Source organism: Apis laboriosa, unplaced genomic scaffold (genome assembly GCF_014066325.1).
Source record: "Apis laboriosa isolate Shangri-la unplaced genomic scaffold, ASM1406632v1 scaffold66_cov157, whole genome shotgun sequence".
NCBI lineage: Eukaryota > Metazoa > Arthropoda > Insecta > Hymenoptera > Apidae > Apis > Apis laboriosa.
In genome coordinates this window covers 185,356-198,065 of record NW_025224076.1, presented here as the reverse complement: position 1 = coordinate 198,065, position 12,710 = coordinate 185,356, and the positions used below count along the sequence as shown (strand labels likewise).

The following is a 12,710-nucleotide window of genomic DNA, read 5'->3' as shown; positions in this document are numbered from 1 at the left end:
GCTCCCAAATTTGGAATCCGCCTTAATATATCGATATTACTAAAAAGTATATTCTTACGACATGCATCCAACTTCATAAAATCATTAAATGTATGGAATACAACAACCGTTACGTACGAATGAATATGCCTATTCTTAAATAACAGATAAACCAAAATCTCGATCTCGTTCGAAATTCACTGGGGACTCTACTATTCTGCAACTCATTAAATTTAATGCACCATCGAAAATACGATTACGTAACGAATTATTCCCCTTATTATTGCCCGCAACCGAAATCTTCTCTCTAAGAATATCTCGCCAACGATTGCCAACGATTCCTCGATTTCTTCCACGGATTTATTCGAAACAACGTGTAACGATTACATTTCTACGAATTATCACCATTACTGTGAAATTGAATTTCGATTTTTGAAAAGTCCATTTCGATCGATTCAAAAAAATTCCACCAATTTAATTTACATCATTCAAATATATATATATACTTTTTTAATTTAATTTGCGATCGATAGAAAAGCAGTCGCTCATCAATTGTCCATTTTCGATTCTCGTAAAATCGAGGAGGAGTGGAGTGAGGACCGGTGACTTGGATGCCCGCGAAAGCGATGCGCCACGCGGCGCGCAATCGCGACGAGTGGTTTCGCCACCGGGCGACGACGTCGCTTTTCGTCCTCGACAGGGCTTAATAACCATCATCGGGACGAGCATTAAAACGCGGCGTCCACGAGGAGGCTGGAAGCGGCAGTGAAAGTTGACAAAACACGGTGGAACGTCGGCTCGGCCGACGTGCGTACCACGACACCCACGTAACCACGTTTAATTAACACCGAAATTATCGAAGCTTGGGCCGCGATCGCGCGCGGATACGATCGTTCTCTCGCACTAAATAAGCGCCCACGTAATCACGCGACTCTCCCCACTCCCCTTCGATTATTATGTACATTTTTAATTATCTCGAGATCTTGGTCGCCCACCGAGGACGCGTATCTTCGTCCCCTTTATTGCAATTCGTTTCGCAATTTTTCGCAATATGTTGTTTCCAGCGCGATAACGTTACTTCGTTACGTTCTTAGGATTTTTTCTTAATGTTTAATCTTGATTTTCAATTCGATTAAGGTATGCAAAGTGGGAATAAGATCGTGTTTTTTTCACCAGAATTAAAAATACGGTATACGTGATAATCACTTGTATAAATAGTATGATCAACTCGATACTCTATTATATATATTTGAACTCAACTTTGCTTTCCTTTTTTGTAAACAGAAATATCTTTAAGACAGTTCAACGGTGAAAGAAACGCGATAAAGTGCAAGTATTCGATTTAATTTACTATCGGGAAGGAATTTGTGGAAAAAAATCAAGACGTCTAAAAGGATAATTGACGTTCAATCCTTCTAAAGTTCACGTCGTCGTGCACGAATTCGAACAATCGAGATATACCGCCCATTCCGCTCCAAAATTCCATCTCATTTGTATGTCAATGGTTTCGAAAGTTTCCCTCGATAATCCTGATGATTCTGATTTCAATTCGATCCCGCGTCTTCGAGATACGCGTTTCCTACGTTAATTGATACGTAACACCGGGTACCATCTCGTTTCCTCACCCTCAATTACCGCAATTTCCCCTCATATATATATATATATATATATATATATATACTTAGCGCAATCCGATTTCACGTTTCTCCCAATTCGCAACCGCTGTTTTATCCGTATTACCACGGTTTGCCCTACCATTAGGTGGCATTATCGCATTATCGCGACCGATTACGCAATCGCAATCAGTCCTACCGGATCACTGGTATCGCGGATCGAGATGCGCGTTTGCCACGTGATTACCGTAATCACTGTTATAAACTCGCGATGAAGGATCAAGAAAAGAAAAAAAAAAACGAGATCCTTGGCGTATACAGGGTGTTCCTAGATAGATACAAATACAAAAGTACGCGAAAATGGAGATAAATAAATAATTTACAATATATTATTATTCTCGATCTATCATTAGATCTTTGATTTCTTCCAAACGTGAATTTCAACGTGATCCTTGAACGTTGATGAGATATTATTTGCACGGTAGAGAAGAGAAAAAGTCAGTTCAACACGAGAATACAAATAAGATTGATATTTATATTAATTCTTTCGTTTTCAAAGTATCAAAATATTCCAAAGATCGAATATATGGAATGTATCCGAGCACCCTGTATATTCTCAATTCTCCACGAATCTTTCTTTCTCGATTCTCAACCTACTTATCACGGACATCGTTATTAACCGGCGGGAATTCGATCCGATGTTCATTAATCCCGCGACGCTTTTCTGCCGTTTTACAACGCCCCGCTTAATTAACCATGGCCAGGTTAATAGCGCAATTTGTTACTTTAACGACTTATCGAGTTACGAAATTAACACGCTGCCCACTCTTGTTTATCGAATCTTCTCCTTTGCCACTGTTCGCGCAATCGATGAGAGATAAAATGATACGAGTTGTAACAATTTTAGAAGTCGATATTTAACCTCAGAATTTTAATATAGATAGATTGGATAGGAAATATTTCGCTCGTTCGACGAAGAAACGATTGAATTTAATCAAAATTTTGCTCGAAATTATCGCGTATTTATATTCCAAATAGAAGCCATATCTCGATTATCCCCATATTCCAACCAAAATCAAATATTCGTCCAGCATACGAATAACTCGATTGATTAACAATATTTCGATATAACCTACATCCGTATATATATATATATTCTCTCACGGTACACAAGCACGTAGAAAAGTGTCGATGACGGTTTAAAAGGAGGGAGGGCGGCATTATCGAGGCGGATCACGGCCGATCCCTGATAAAAGCGGCTCGTCAGCCGAATTTCAGGAGAAAAAGTAAAGGGGGTTGCGAAAGAGAAATCGGCCGGCGGACCCTCCCGATGCCCGAGGAGAGGAATCGGTTGGCCCCTCCCACGAGGCTCCCTGGCGGCTGGCTGGGCTGCCTCGGCCTCGACACGCATTTCCAAAGACTCTTTTCGTCGTCACGGACCCATCAGCCGCCCCCCTCCCCCCGAGTAACCGTCGATTCTTATCTGATCGTGCCGATCCTCCCATGATCTTTCACTACGGCTCTCGCGCACGAATTTATTTCTCGCGGAGTGGACGACACACTCGGCTCCTCGATGGAGAACGGAACACGACGTTCCCGATCTCGCGCCCGATCCCTATGCGACGTGCGTTTCGATGTTATCGGGGCTGGCCGACAACTGACAATCAAGGGTTCACGATTTCACGAAACATTTTCGACTCGAGAGAGAAACGGGGCCCCCGACTCGATAACGATTCGACGACTCAATAATAATCGAATCCGGGGAGGGGGGGAAAGTCAACCGTCCTCGTATCGTTGGGAATAGGGGAATATACGTTGGAAGGATATAATTTTGCAAGGCTTGACTTTGACGCGAGCCGCGTCCTGTCAACGAGATATAACAGGCATTAACCGGTGAAAGTGGCGTGTACCGCTAAACCAAAATGTCCACCGTCTTCAACGGGGACTAGCACGCAGTTTGAAACGAAACCGGATCCCGTTCCCAGTGAATATTCGACTCATTAAGGCACAGTGACAGCTCCTTCGTCCACGCGAGAGAAATAAGTTTATGAACCCGATATCGATTCGCTCAAGGGCCTTCTCTCCCCTCCCTCGATTTTTTTTGTTTACTCTAATATCTCGACATTCGAACGCAACGTGCCTCTATAATATATTATTTCTCCATTACTCATCATTTTTATTTTTTTTCGAAGTTGAACGCGTGAAATATTCATTCTTGGTTATTTATAGTTATCCACCGCTTCCGATTTTAAAAGATCCAACGGACGCTTGCTTACTTTTTCTTTATAAGGAATAGCAAATCCTTAATCTTCAAAAGTCTGCATGCAAGAAGAGTTGCATCGAATGGCACGAGATCCCAGTCAATTAAAGGAGCCGCGTTACCCCTCGTCGGCGAAGGATTAAAAGTTCCTCCTCTCCCTCGCCGATCGAAGGCGAGTAAGACGATCGGAAAGGAAGAGAGAAGAATTATTAACGAAATATTAATTTGAATATCCGGGGTCACACAGTTGATTTAATTTGGTTGGAATCGGTTGATAAGACGTAACCACGTGTCCTCGGCATCGCGAGGTTATTTATCGAGCCGCCTTCCGCCGCATCGCCATAAATTTCTGCCCGGCCAGATCGTTAGCGGCGCCGATTTGTTCGACGAGATGACGGCTGCCCCCCTCCCCCCTCGATCCGACGATCGAAAATAGCAAAGCTCATTTCGCGAGCGTAGATTATCGCGTAGGCTCGACGAAAGGATTGGTGCAAACATTGTCGCCTTTCCGACGAGGTGGACGACGAGGACCTCGAGTCCAATCCCTCACCGTCGCGTAAAATCCACTTAACCGAAACCCACGTAGTAACCGAAACGTAAGGCGAGAAAAACGAGAGTCCCTTTCCTTCTTCTTCTCCTTTTCTCCTTTCCTTCTTTCTCCTCTCCTTTCTTTTTTCCTCTCCTCGAGGAGGATACCTCTCCTCCTCCCTCCTCGAGGGGGCATTGCAAGGAAGCGGACACCGGAGGTGGAGCGAGAGAACGAAAGTAATAATCTAAAGAGCCCTTCGATTATTGCGTCGTTAGAAGGAAGATACGTGACAATGTTGTACTCCTTGTACTCTAACAAGAGCGATTTTTCAAACGGAGAAGGGCATACTCGTACAGGCTGGATGGTTTGTCGAGATTTCCAGCACAGATGTCTGCATACGTCACTGACGGGATTATTACTTATTCGTTCCGTAAGTATTTCTTCATCACGCGCATAGACGAGTTTATCATCCCCTCCCCCCCTAAATATTCACTTCTCGAACGGAGTTGCACAGGCACGACGACGGCAGAAAAACTGGCGCGGAGGCACAAAGGAGGACGAGCGGGGAAGAGCGGGCTATCCGAGATAACGACAGGATGCGCACCATTCAATTTCATCCGCGAGGAGCAGGCGGAGCGTCGGCGGTCGAGCAGGAGCATGTTAGGCGAGGCACACCTCGTACCACACCGTTCTTCTGATCGACACACACATACACACACACACTATCGACAAGCACAAGTCACAAGTCACAACTTCACCACCGTCGAAATTCTCGTCGTACTTCTTTCTTATTTTTATCCCTCCACGAAAACACCACGATCACGGAGTACGTAAATATGTATATATATATATACCAAGCACAAAAGAAACACTCGTGCTCCTCGTGGCAATCCTGTGCTCTGACAAACTCTCTTTCCCTCTCTTTTTTCTTTTTTTTTCCCCTACTCGGGCCACCAGAAGTGGAAAAAAACTCCCCTTCTCTCCTCGGGTCGAACACCCTACAGCGTATATCGTGACACGGCGCGGCACGTTCGGGGTTGACCGTTCGGGGTTCGCGCACTATAAATACCGCACAACACCGAGGGTCGGTCGCGCGCACGTGGCGGAGAAGAGTTGGCTCGAAGGCTCGAGGCTCGAGGCTCGAGGCGAACAGCAACGCGGCCGTTCCCAGCGTTTGGTGGAATCGGTCGGAGGCGGGGGTGGCGGATATATCGATGGACGGATCGATCGATGGATCGATGGATCGATCGGTCGGCCGGTGGTTCGATGCGGTGTCGCGCGGCGCGGCGCGTCGTGTCGCGGCACGACACGCGATAGAAATGGGGAAAAAGGGAGAGAGCGAGAGAAAGAACGGGCGACGTGCACGGGCGGCGACGGAGAGAGGGAGGCAAAAAGGGGAGAGAGTGGGAGGGAGGGAGAGAGGGAGGGAGGGAGAGAGAAAGAGAGAGAGAGAGGGAGAGAGAGAGAGAGAAGGAGAGGCGGAGAGAAAAAGAGAAAGAGAGAGAGAGAGAGAGAGAGAGAGAGAGAGAGAGAGGGAGGGAGAAAGCACGCGCTTCCTGGGAGAGAGAGTGCGATCTGCGCCCGGTCTCTCGGCTCGTCTCTGACTGGTGTTGTGTGCGCCGCTCACGAGAGAGCACAGCCTGTGCGCTGCGTGCTGGTACACGGCCTGGGGGCCACGTGACACGGTCCCCTGCAGGAGGTAGGACCGCTTCGTCGCCCAACGTCCCTACCCCACCGTTCCCCGTTGTATGCGTCGGCGCGCGTGTTTATGCGATTTGCGCGCCAGTGTGGAGCGCGCGTGTGGGCCGCATTACGACCGCTGGCCCGTGACACCGAGCCCACGGCGGAGGGAGAGGCTCCTCTCCGGCTCCCTCTCGCTTCCCACCAACGAAACGCGAAACCTTAGCGCGCGTATTCGTGGCCGACAACATCCGATCGAACCGTACGAACGCGATCTTCCGAGTCGAAAATCCGACCGAATGCGACGAGCGAGACAAACGAGACGAGCGAGAAAAGATCCTCAAAGAGGATCTTTGAGGAGGTCGAAGGAGAAGGAGGGGAGGGAAGATTTCGGTGCGGAGGAATATAGAGAGAGAGAGAGAGAGAGAGAGAGAGAGCCACTGTCGTGGCATCCTGCGCAGCGAGTGCAAAACGATGCAGAGGCGGGTCGAGGGGAATCGTCGAGGACTGCTCCGCGGCGCGGTGGTGGGGGTAGCGAGGGCCTGTTGGTGGGGGGAGGGGGCAGCATCGAGTGGGAGGACTGGGCCCGCGGGCCCCGTTCCTCGTCGCGCAGGGGTGGGGGGCGCCCGGTCTGTCCTTCTTCCACTCGCTCGGTGGCCTTTTTCTCCGCCGTCGAGGCGGCGGGAGGGGAGGGGGGGGGGGGGGAAGGGAGGGCACGGTGGATGAAGGTAGGGGTGGGGCGGCCTACGACCCCGCCAGGCGCGTGCCCCGAGTCAGCTCGTATATACTCTACCGCGCACGATTGATAACGAGCCGTGGCGTACCGCGGTGGTTTACTGCCGCGAATTTTTCGGCTGACCGACCGAATCACCGGCCCCTAACTCATTTCCGCGCGCACGTTCTCCTCCGCAGCGAGAGCGAGAGAACCCTTCGAAAATCGGCAGGACCTCGCACGACGACCGAACAATCGCTCTCGCGTGAAAGAAAAGGCAGGGGCGACTCGTCGTCGAGATCGCGGGCAATTTCGTGAAAAAAAATTATTTAGAATAAAATTTTGAACGAGTACGATGATTTATTCGCCGATGAATTCGATTTCGTATCGAATCTCTCGTTACCTCGATCCGTCCGTCGAATGCGGATCTTTTATTTGTACGATAAAAAACGAATGTTGTCGGGAATGAAATGAATCAGTTTCGCGTGCAGTTTCAGTAGTTGCCGAGCCAATCTATTTTCCGCGCGGCGTATAATACCGCGGAACAGGCCTCTCGTCGAAATATATCCCGTCCCATCTTTGCGCGGGAAGCGCATCGGTTTCAGAGAGACCGGGTCCGTTTCACAGCCGCGATATCGTAGCTTTCTCGACGGTGGAATAGATGAGACAGCCGAGGGGTCGAGACGAGAGCCAGGCTCGATGCTTTGGTGGTTTACGAATATCTGGGAAAAGATGACGGAACGAGGACTGGTGCTGCATCGCGCACCAGCGTATTTATAGAATAAACGAACGAAGAGGATCGTAAGCTAATGGCCGCATAAATAGCGCATCTTTCTCGAGAGGCGGCCGCGACTTTTTAACCGGAAGGAAAGCTCTCTTTCTCTCTCTCTCTCTCTCTCTCTCTTTCTCTCTCTATCTCTCTTTCTCTCTCTCTTCGAGTTTTTAAAAGCGGCTCGTAAACGAGATTCATAAATCCAGGCCCTCGTTCAACAAGGCGCGGGCCGGTGTCGCGGCGAGTGTCGCGAAGAAACCGATTATCCGGCGTTGAACACGAGCTGTAAAAAAGTTACACGAAGGGCGAAGGGAACAAGGCGCGTGATAGGATTACCCGATGGATGGGCCGGGGAGGGAGGAGCCGAAAACCCGAGGAAGTACAGACTTCCGCGAAACGCCGATGGAATTTTAAACGATCATATGTTCCCCTCGAATCCTGGCCAAAGTTCTGTCAAACTCTAGATACCTTTAAACTTTTTGTATTTTTAGACAAAAGTTATTATTAGTATTATTATTACTTATATTCAATTTTTCCCTTTTTCGATCGACTGAGAAAAACGATCATACGTTTCCCTCGAATTCTGGCCAAAGCTCTGNGGGGAGGGAGGAGCCGAAAACCCGAGGAAGTACAGACTTCCGCGAAACGCCGATGGAATTTTAAACGATCATATGTTCCCCTCGAATCCTGGCCAAAGTTCTGTCAAACTCTAGATACCTTTAAACTTTTTGTATTTTTAGACAAAAGTTATTATTAGTATTATTATTACTTATATTCAATTTTCCCTTTTTCGATCGATTGAGAAAAACGATCATATGTTCCTCTCGAATCCTGGTCAAAATTCTGTCAAGCTCTAGATATCTTTAAACTTTTTGTATTTTTAGACAAAAGTTATTATTAATATTATTATTACTTATATTCAATTTTCCCTTTTTCGATCGACTGAGAAAAACGATCATATGTTCCTGTCGAATCCTGGTCAAAATTCTGTCAAGCTTTAGATACCTTTAAACTTTTTGTATTTTTAGACAAAAGTTATTCTTATTAGTATTGTTATTAATTATATTCAATTTTCCCTTTTTCGATCGATTAAGAAAAACGATCATACGTTTCCCTCGAATTCTGGCCAAAGCTCTGTCAAGCAAAAGATAAATTTTAAACTTTAAACTTTTTGTATTTTTAGACAAAAGTTATTCTTATTAATATTGTTATTAATTATATTCAATTTTTCCTTTTTCAACAATCTCTCCTACGTGGAAAAGCATTTTACCTAGTTATTACAAAAAGAAGAAGAACCTATGAACGTGTCCATAGCATAATTCGCAATATTGTCGAAAACAAGAAAAGTGGCTATCCAATTACACGCGCAAGGGTTAGATTCGAGGGATAGTCGTACAGAACAAAGATCGTAACAAGGGCCCGTTTATTATACTTTTCTCGAACGATCGGGAAGATAATTATCAGACGCGATATCCGAGGAGAAGGGGGCCCGATCGTTTGACCGGAAGTGAACTCGCCCACGCGACCGATTCGTCCGTGATAAGTTGGCGCCGCGGGGTGGGGGCCCGCCAGATACCCGTGGCGTGCTCGTCGCCGATCGGGTCACCTCTCTCGCCCACCGTTTCTGTGTTTTGTAAATCGAAAAGTCGATTTCGGAATTGCTCGCTACCGCCCACGTTGGCCTCGCGTTTTCGAACGGTTACCGAAACAACGTCCGGCTTCGCCTACGTCCGGCCAGAAGGGCGTCATCCAAACTTCTGAATTCTGATCTCATAAAGTTGTTCAAAGAATGTGATGGTTGGCCCCCGGCAACGAGGGGGGACTGTCTATTGAAGAAACGTAAGTTGGAACATCACCAGAGAAGAATTAACGAGAAACACTTGTTGTGTTTAGACAATGTAGAATGTAGAAAATATAAATAAGAAGAACAGTAATTACTTAAAATATCAACTCGTTAAGTATCAAAAAATGGAAAAATGGAGAAGAGAATAAGAGAATAAAATTGCATTCCGAAACGTGTTTCATTTAGCCATCGATAAAGCCTACGATTTTAAGAATTAAATTTTCGTCGCGATTATGAAGATCTTCCTTAAACCTGAGACGATTAAAGAAACAAAAAAATAAAAAAATGGAATATAATACGTGTCAGGCGATGATAACTCTCGCGTTCTCGAGCGAAAACAAGCGTGAAGTCGAAAGAAGGCCCGCGAAAAGGCAGGCCAAAAAGTCGATCTTATTGACAGTCGGTTGTTCGTCGCGGTGGATTAAGGAAACAGGGCTTAGAGGGAGAGATCCTTGCAGACGATCTCGTTGACAAATCGTTCCGATTGTCGTGTCTCTTATCCGCTTATTACACCCAGACCGTGGGACTGATCGATGCAACGACACGGTTAACGTCTAACGAGCCGCCTCCCCCTCCCTACATTCTCGTTCTGGCTGCTCCGATAATCCGAACTCGAATCGAATATTAAGTCCGACCTGTTGAAAATCCGATGACACCTCGAGAACTGGAGCGATTCGAACTCGAGGATGGATCGTGGCCGAGTTGTGTGCATCGAACAAAAAACCTCATCAGAGATAATAAAGTGAATAAGGTCGTTGTTCGAACAAAGAAAATACAAGTTAGATTAGGAAGAGGAGATCGAAGAATAAGCAAGGAAATCTCTTCTTAATGCAACAATGAGACGAAAACTAAAGAGAAGCCAAAGAAATCTTAACAATTAATTAAAAACTCTGGTACTGGTACGTTTAGTATCGTTAATTAAAACGATGCTTACGTAACACGAGAAAATGGGAATCAAGTATTCAACGTATAAAGAATTAATCCACTTTATGATACGATTTATATTTATTCGACTACATAATAACCATATAAACTATCGAAATTAATCGACTATCTTTCGAGTTAGCGGCAAATTTGACGAAAATTCGGAACGAGCGAGTTAATCGCGATTAATCAGCTTGTCGTCGTTGGTATAGATATTTTACATAGCCCCGTTAATTAACTGGCTTGATTAACTACCACTGCGACGATAACTCTCAACACCAAGTTCATAAACAAGCTGGAGAAATTATCTCCCCCCCCCCTCTTCTCTGAAATTTGGTCCCTCCTCCTTCGATCTAAAATCGGCTATAAACGTTAATTAGCGGCCTCGCAGTCCATCGATAGTCGACGACCTTCCCTTCTTAATTTATGAATAACTCGATGGCGCGATCCTCCTCGTCATCGAGGATGGCGCAGGAGGAGATGGAGGAGGAGGAGGAGCGGAGAGACGGTGGTTTTTGCCACGATCCGCTCGAAGGTTGTTCTATTAATTTTCTAACGCACTGTCCGAGGGAATCGCGAGGTGAATGCCGCTTCTTACTCGACGATCATTACCGCGTGTTGGGAATGTTAACGAATGTTTCGCACGAGGTTTTGCGACCGTGACTGGTCGCAATTTTCGCCGCTCGTTTCCACCGGTTTAACGGATCATGGATCCTGGATCGACGATCCTCGAGCACCGGTTTCGATCAATTTTCATCAAAAGATTTTCCCCCAACGATTAATCGGCGTTCGTAGGTTCGCATTCTTGTTTATCGCGAACTTTAAGGCTCGATCGTTATCGGTAATTATTAATGATAAATTGAGATTTGTCTCGAGATTGAATAAGAAAATAGCAATACTCCAGGATCCATTAATAATATGTCGATGCGTAAAATAAATAACGAGAGGGGAATTTGGGTCAAAAATCGAAACTCACCGATCCGTTATCCGATTGTTGATCGGAGTTAATTGCAACGCGATTAAATTGGAAAAGGGAGTTGGAGGAGATTTTTTTTTTTTTTTTTTATTCCGAAGTTGGAAGTCTTGGAACTTCTAAATGTCTCTATTATTGGAACGGCAGCTAATTATCTTCGGAGAGCAAGATGGCCGCCACGAGTCCCGACGAGTATTGGAATTCTTTAAACCGCGAACGACGATGCGATATAAACGTCCCATTAGAGACGAGATCGAATTCGATCGGAGCAATGTTGCACAGTTACCGTTCCAATTATCTGCAATTTGTATTACCGTTTGCGCCTGTATCTTTAACGCGCCTGCAATGCTGTCATATATAGGCGGCGACCAGGGACGATTAATTTCGAGAAATTCGCCGCGATTGCGAAGGTGAACGTTTGAAATATTTCTGATGATATCGGACAATAATTCAACAAAATTGTTGAAAGACGGAAAAAAAAGTTTCGTCAACAACGCGCCAAAGTGGATATTTTTCTTCTGGTTTCGTCGTGCTATTTTCAAATCGATCTTTAGATAAAAATCGTTTTAACGATTATTTTTTCTTAATCGTTAATTACATCATATAATGCAATTTTATATTTTATTTTACATTCACATACATCTCTACAGTTTCTAAGTAAATTTTGTGGCATTTTTTTCAAAATTTAAATTTAATACAAATTCGTGATATCACAAAGATTTATAATTAGGTTTTTTTAACATTTTCGATACATGATCGATAAGAAATTAATAAGAAAAGAAAATTTAACGAATACTGTTATTTAAAAAAAATGTGTAAACCAATTATTTAATCACGTTCAATTCACAACATTTTATCAGAATTATTTTAAAAGGAAGCATACGTTCAATTTAATATTCGATTCGAGCATTGCTCGGGTAAATGAGTTTTTAAAGAAAAAGCGTGTTTCGAGGACGGTCCGATTAAAATTTCTCACGAGGCCGACCAAAAATTTTTCTCAACCGACACTTGACCGATTTTTCAGAGGCAGGTTCCCGTATTATGCGATAAGCATCGGTCTCGTAGCTCGTCTGAAGTGGCCTGTAAACACAGCCACCTGAACTAGTTGATCGTGGGTGCCGCGCGGATACGAAGCAGGAATTCGAAGAGGCTCGAGAGACTTGGGTGCCGTGGAAAAGCGCGTCGTATTTCAATGTTCATTCAAGCCTTATTCAACCGGTATACCGTCCGTTTCACACGTTGATGAAAAACACGTTCTCTTCTTCTTGATGAAAAAAACAAATACACGACTTGGAAAATTCAATCTTCGATTATTTGTTTGAAAAATTTTGTTTGTTAAATTATTCAATATTCATAAAGAAATCTTTAAAAGAAAATAATTCAACTATATATATTTTTTACTAATTTTGAATTTTTACTTTTCTA

General features: G+C 45.0%; 1 protein-coding gene across 5 annotated transcripts in view; it reads right to left on the bottom strand.

Moving 5' to 3' along the window:
• Positions 1-12,710, bottom strand: part of LOC122718624 (myocardin-related transcription factor A-like) — a 153,613-nt gene that overhangs the window by 34,968 nt on the left and 105,935 nt on the right. For 2 of the 5 annotated variants that reach the window (XM_043943819.1, XM_043943822.1), the window contains exon 1: positions 4,986-5,436. The exons of 2 other annotated variants lie outside the window; for them this stretch is intronic. The gene's annotated coding sequence lies outside the window, so the exon portion shown is untranslated. Of the gene's footprint in view, positions 1-4,985; positions 5,437-12,710 lie in introns of those variants that run through there. One more of the 5 variants, XM_043943821.1, reaches the window with a different exon arrangement.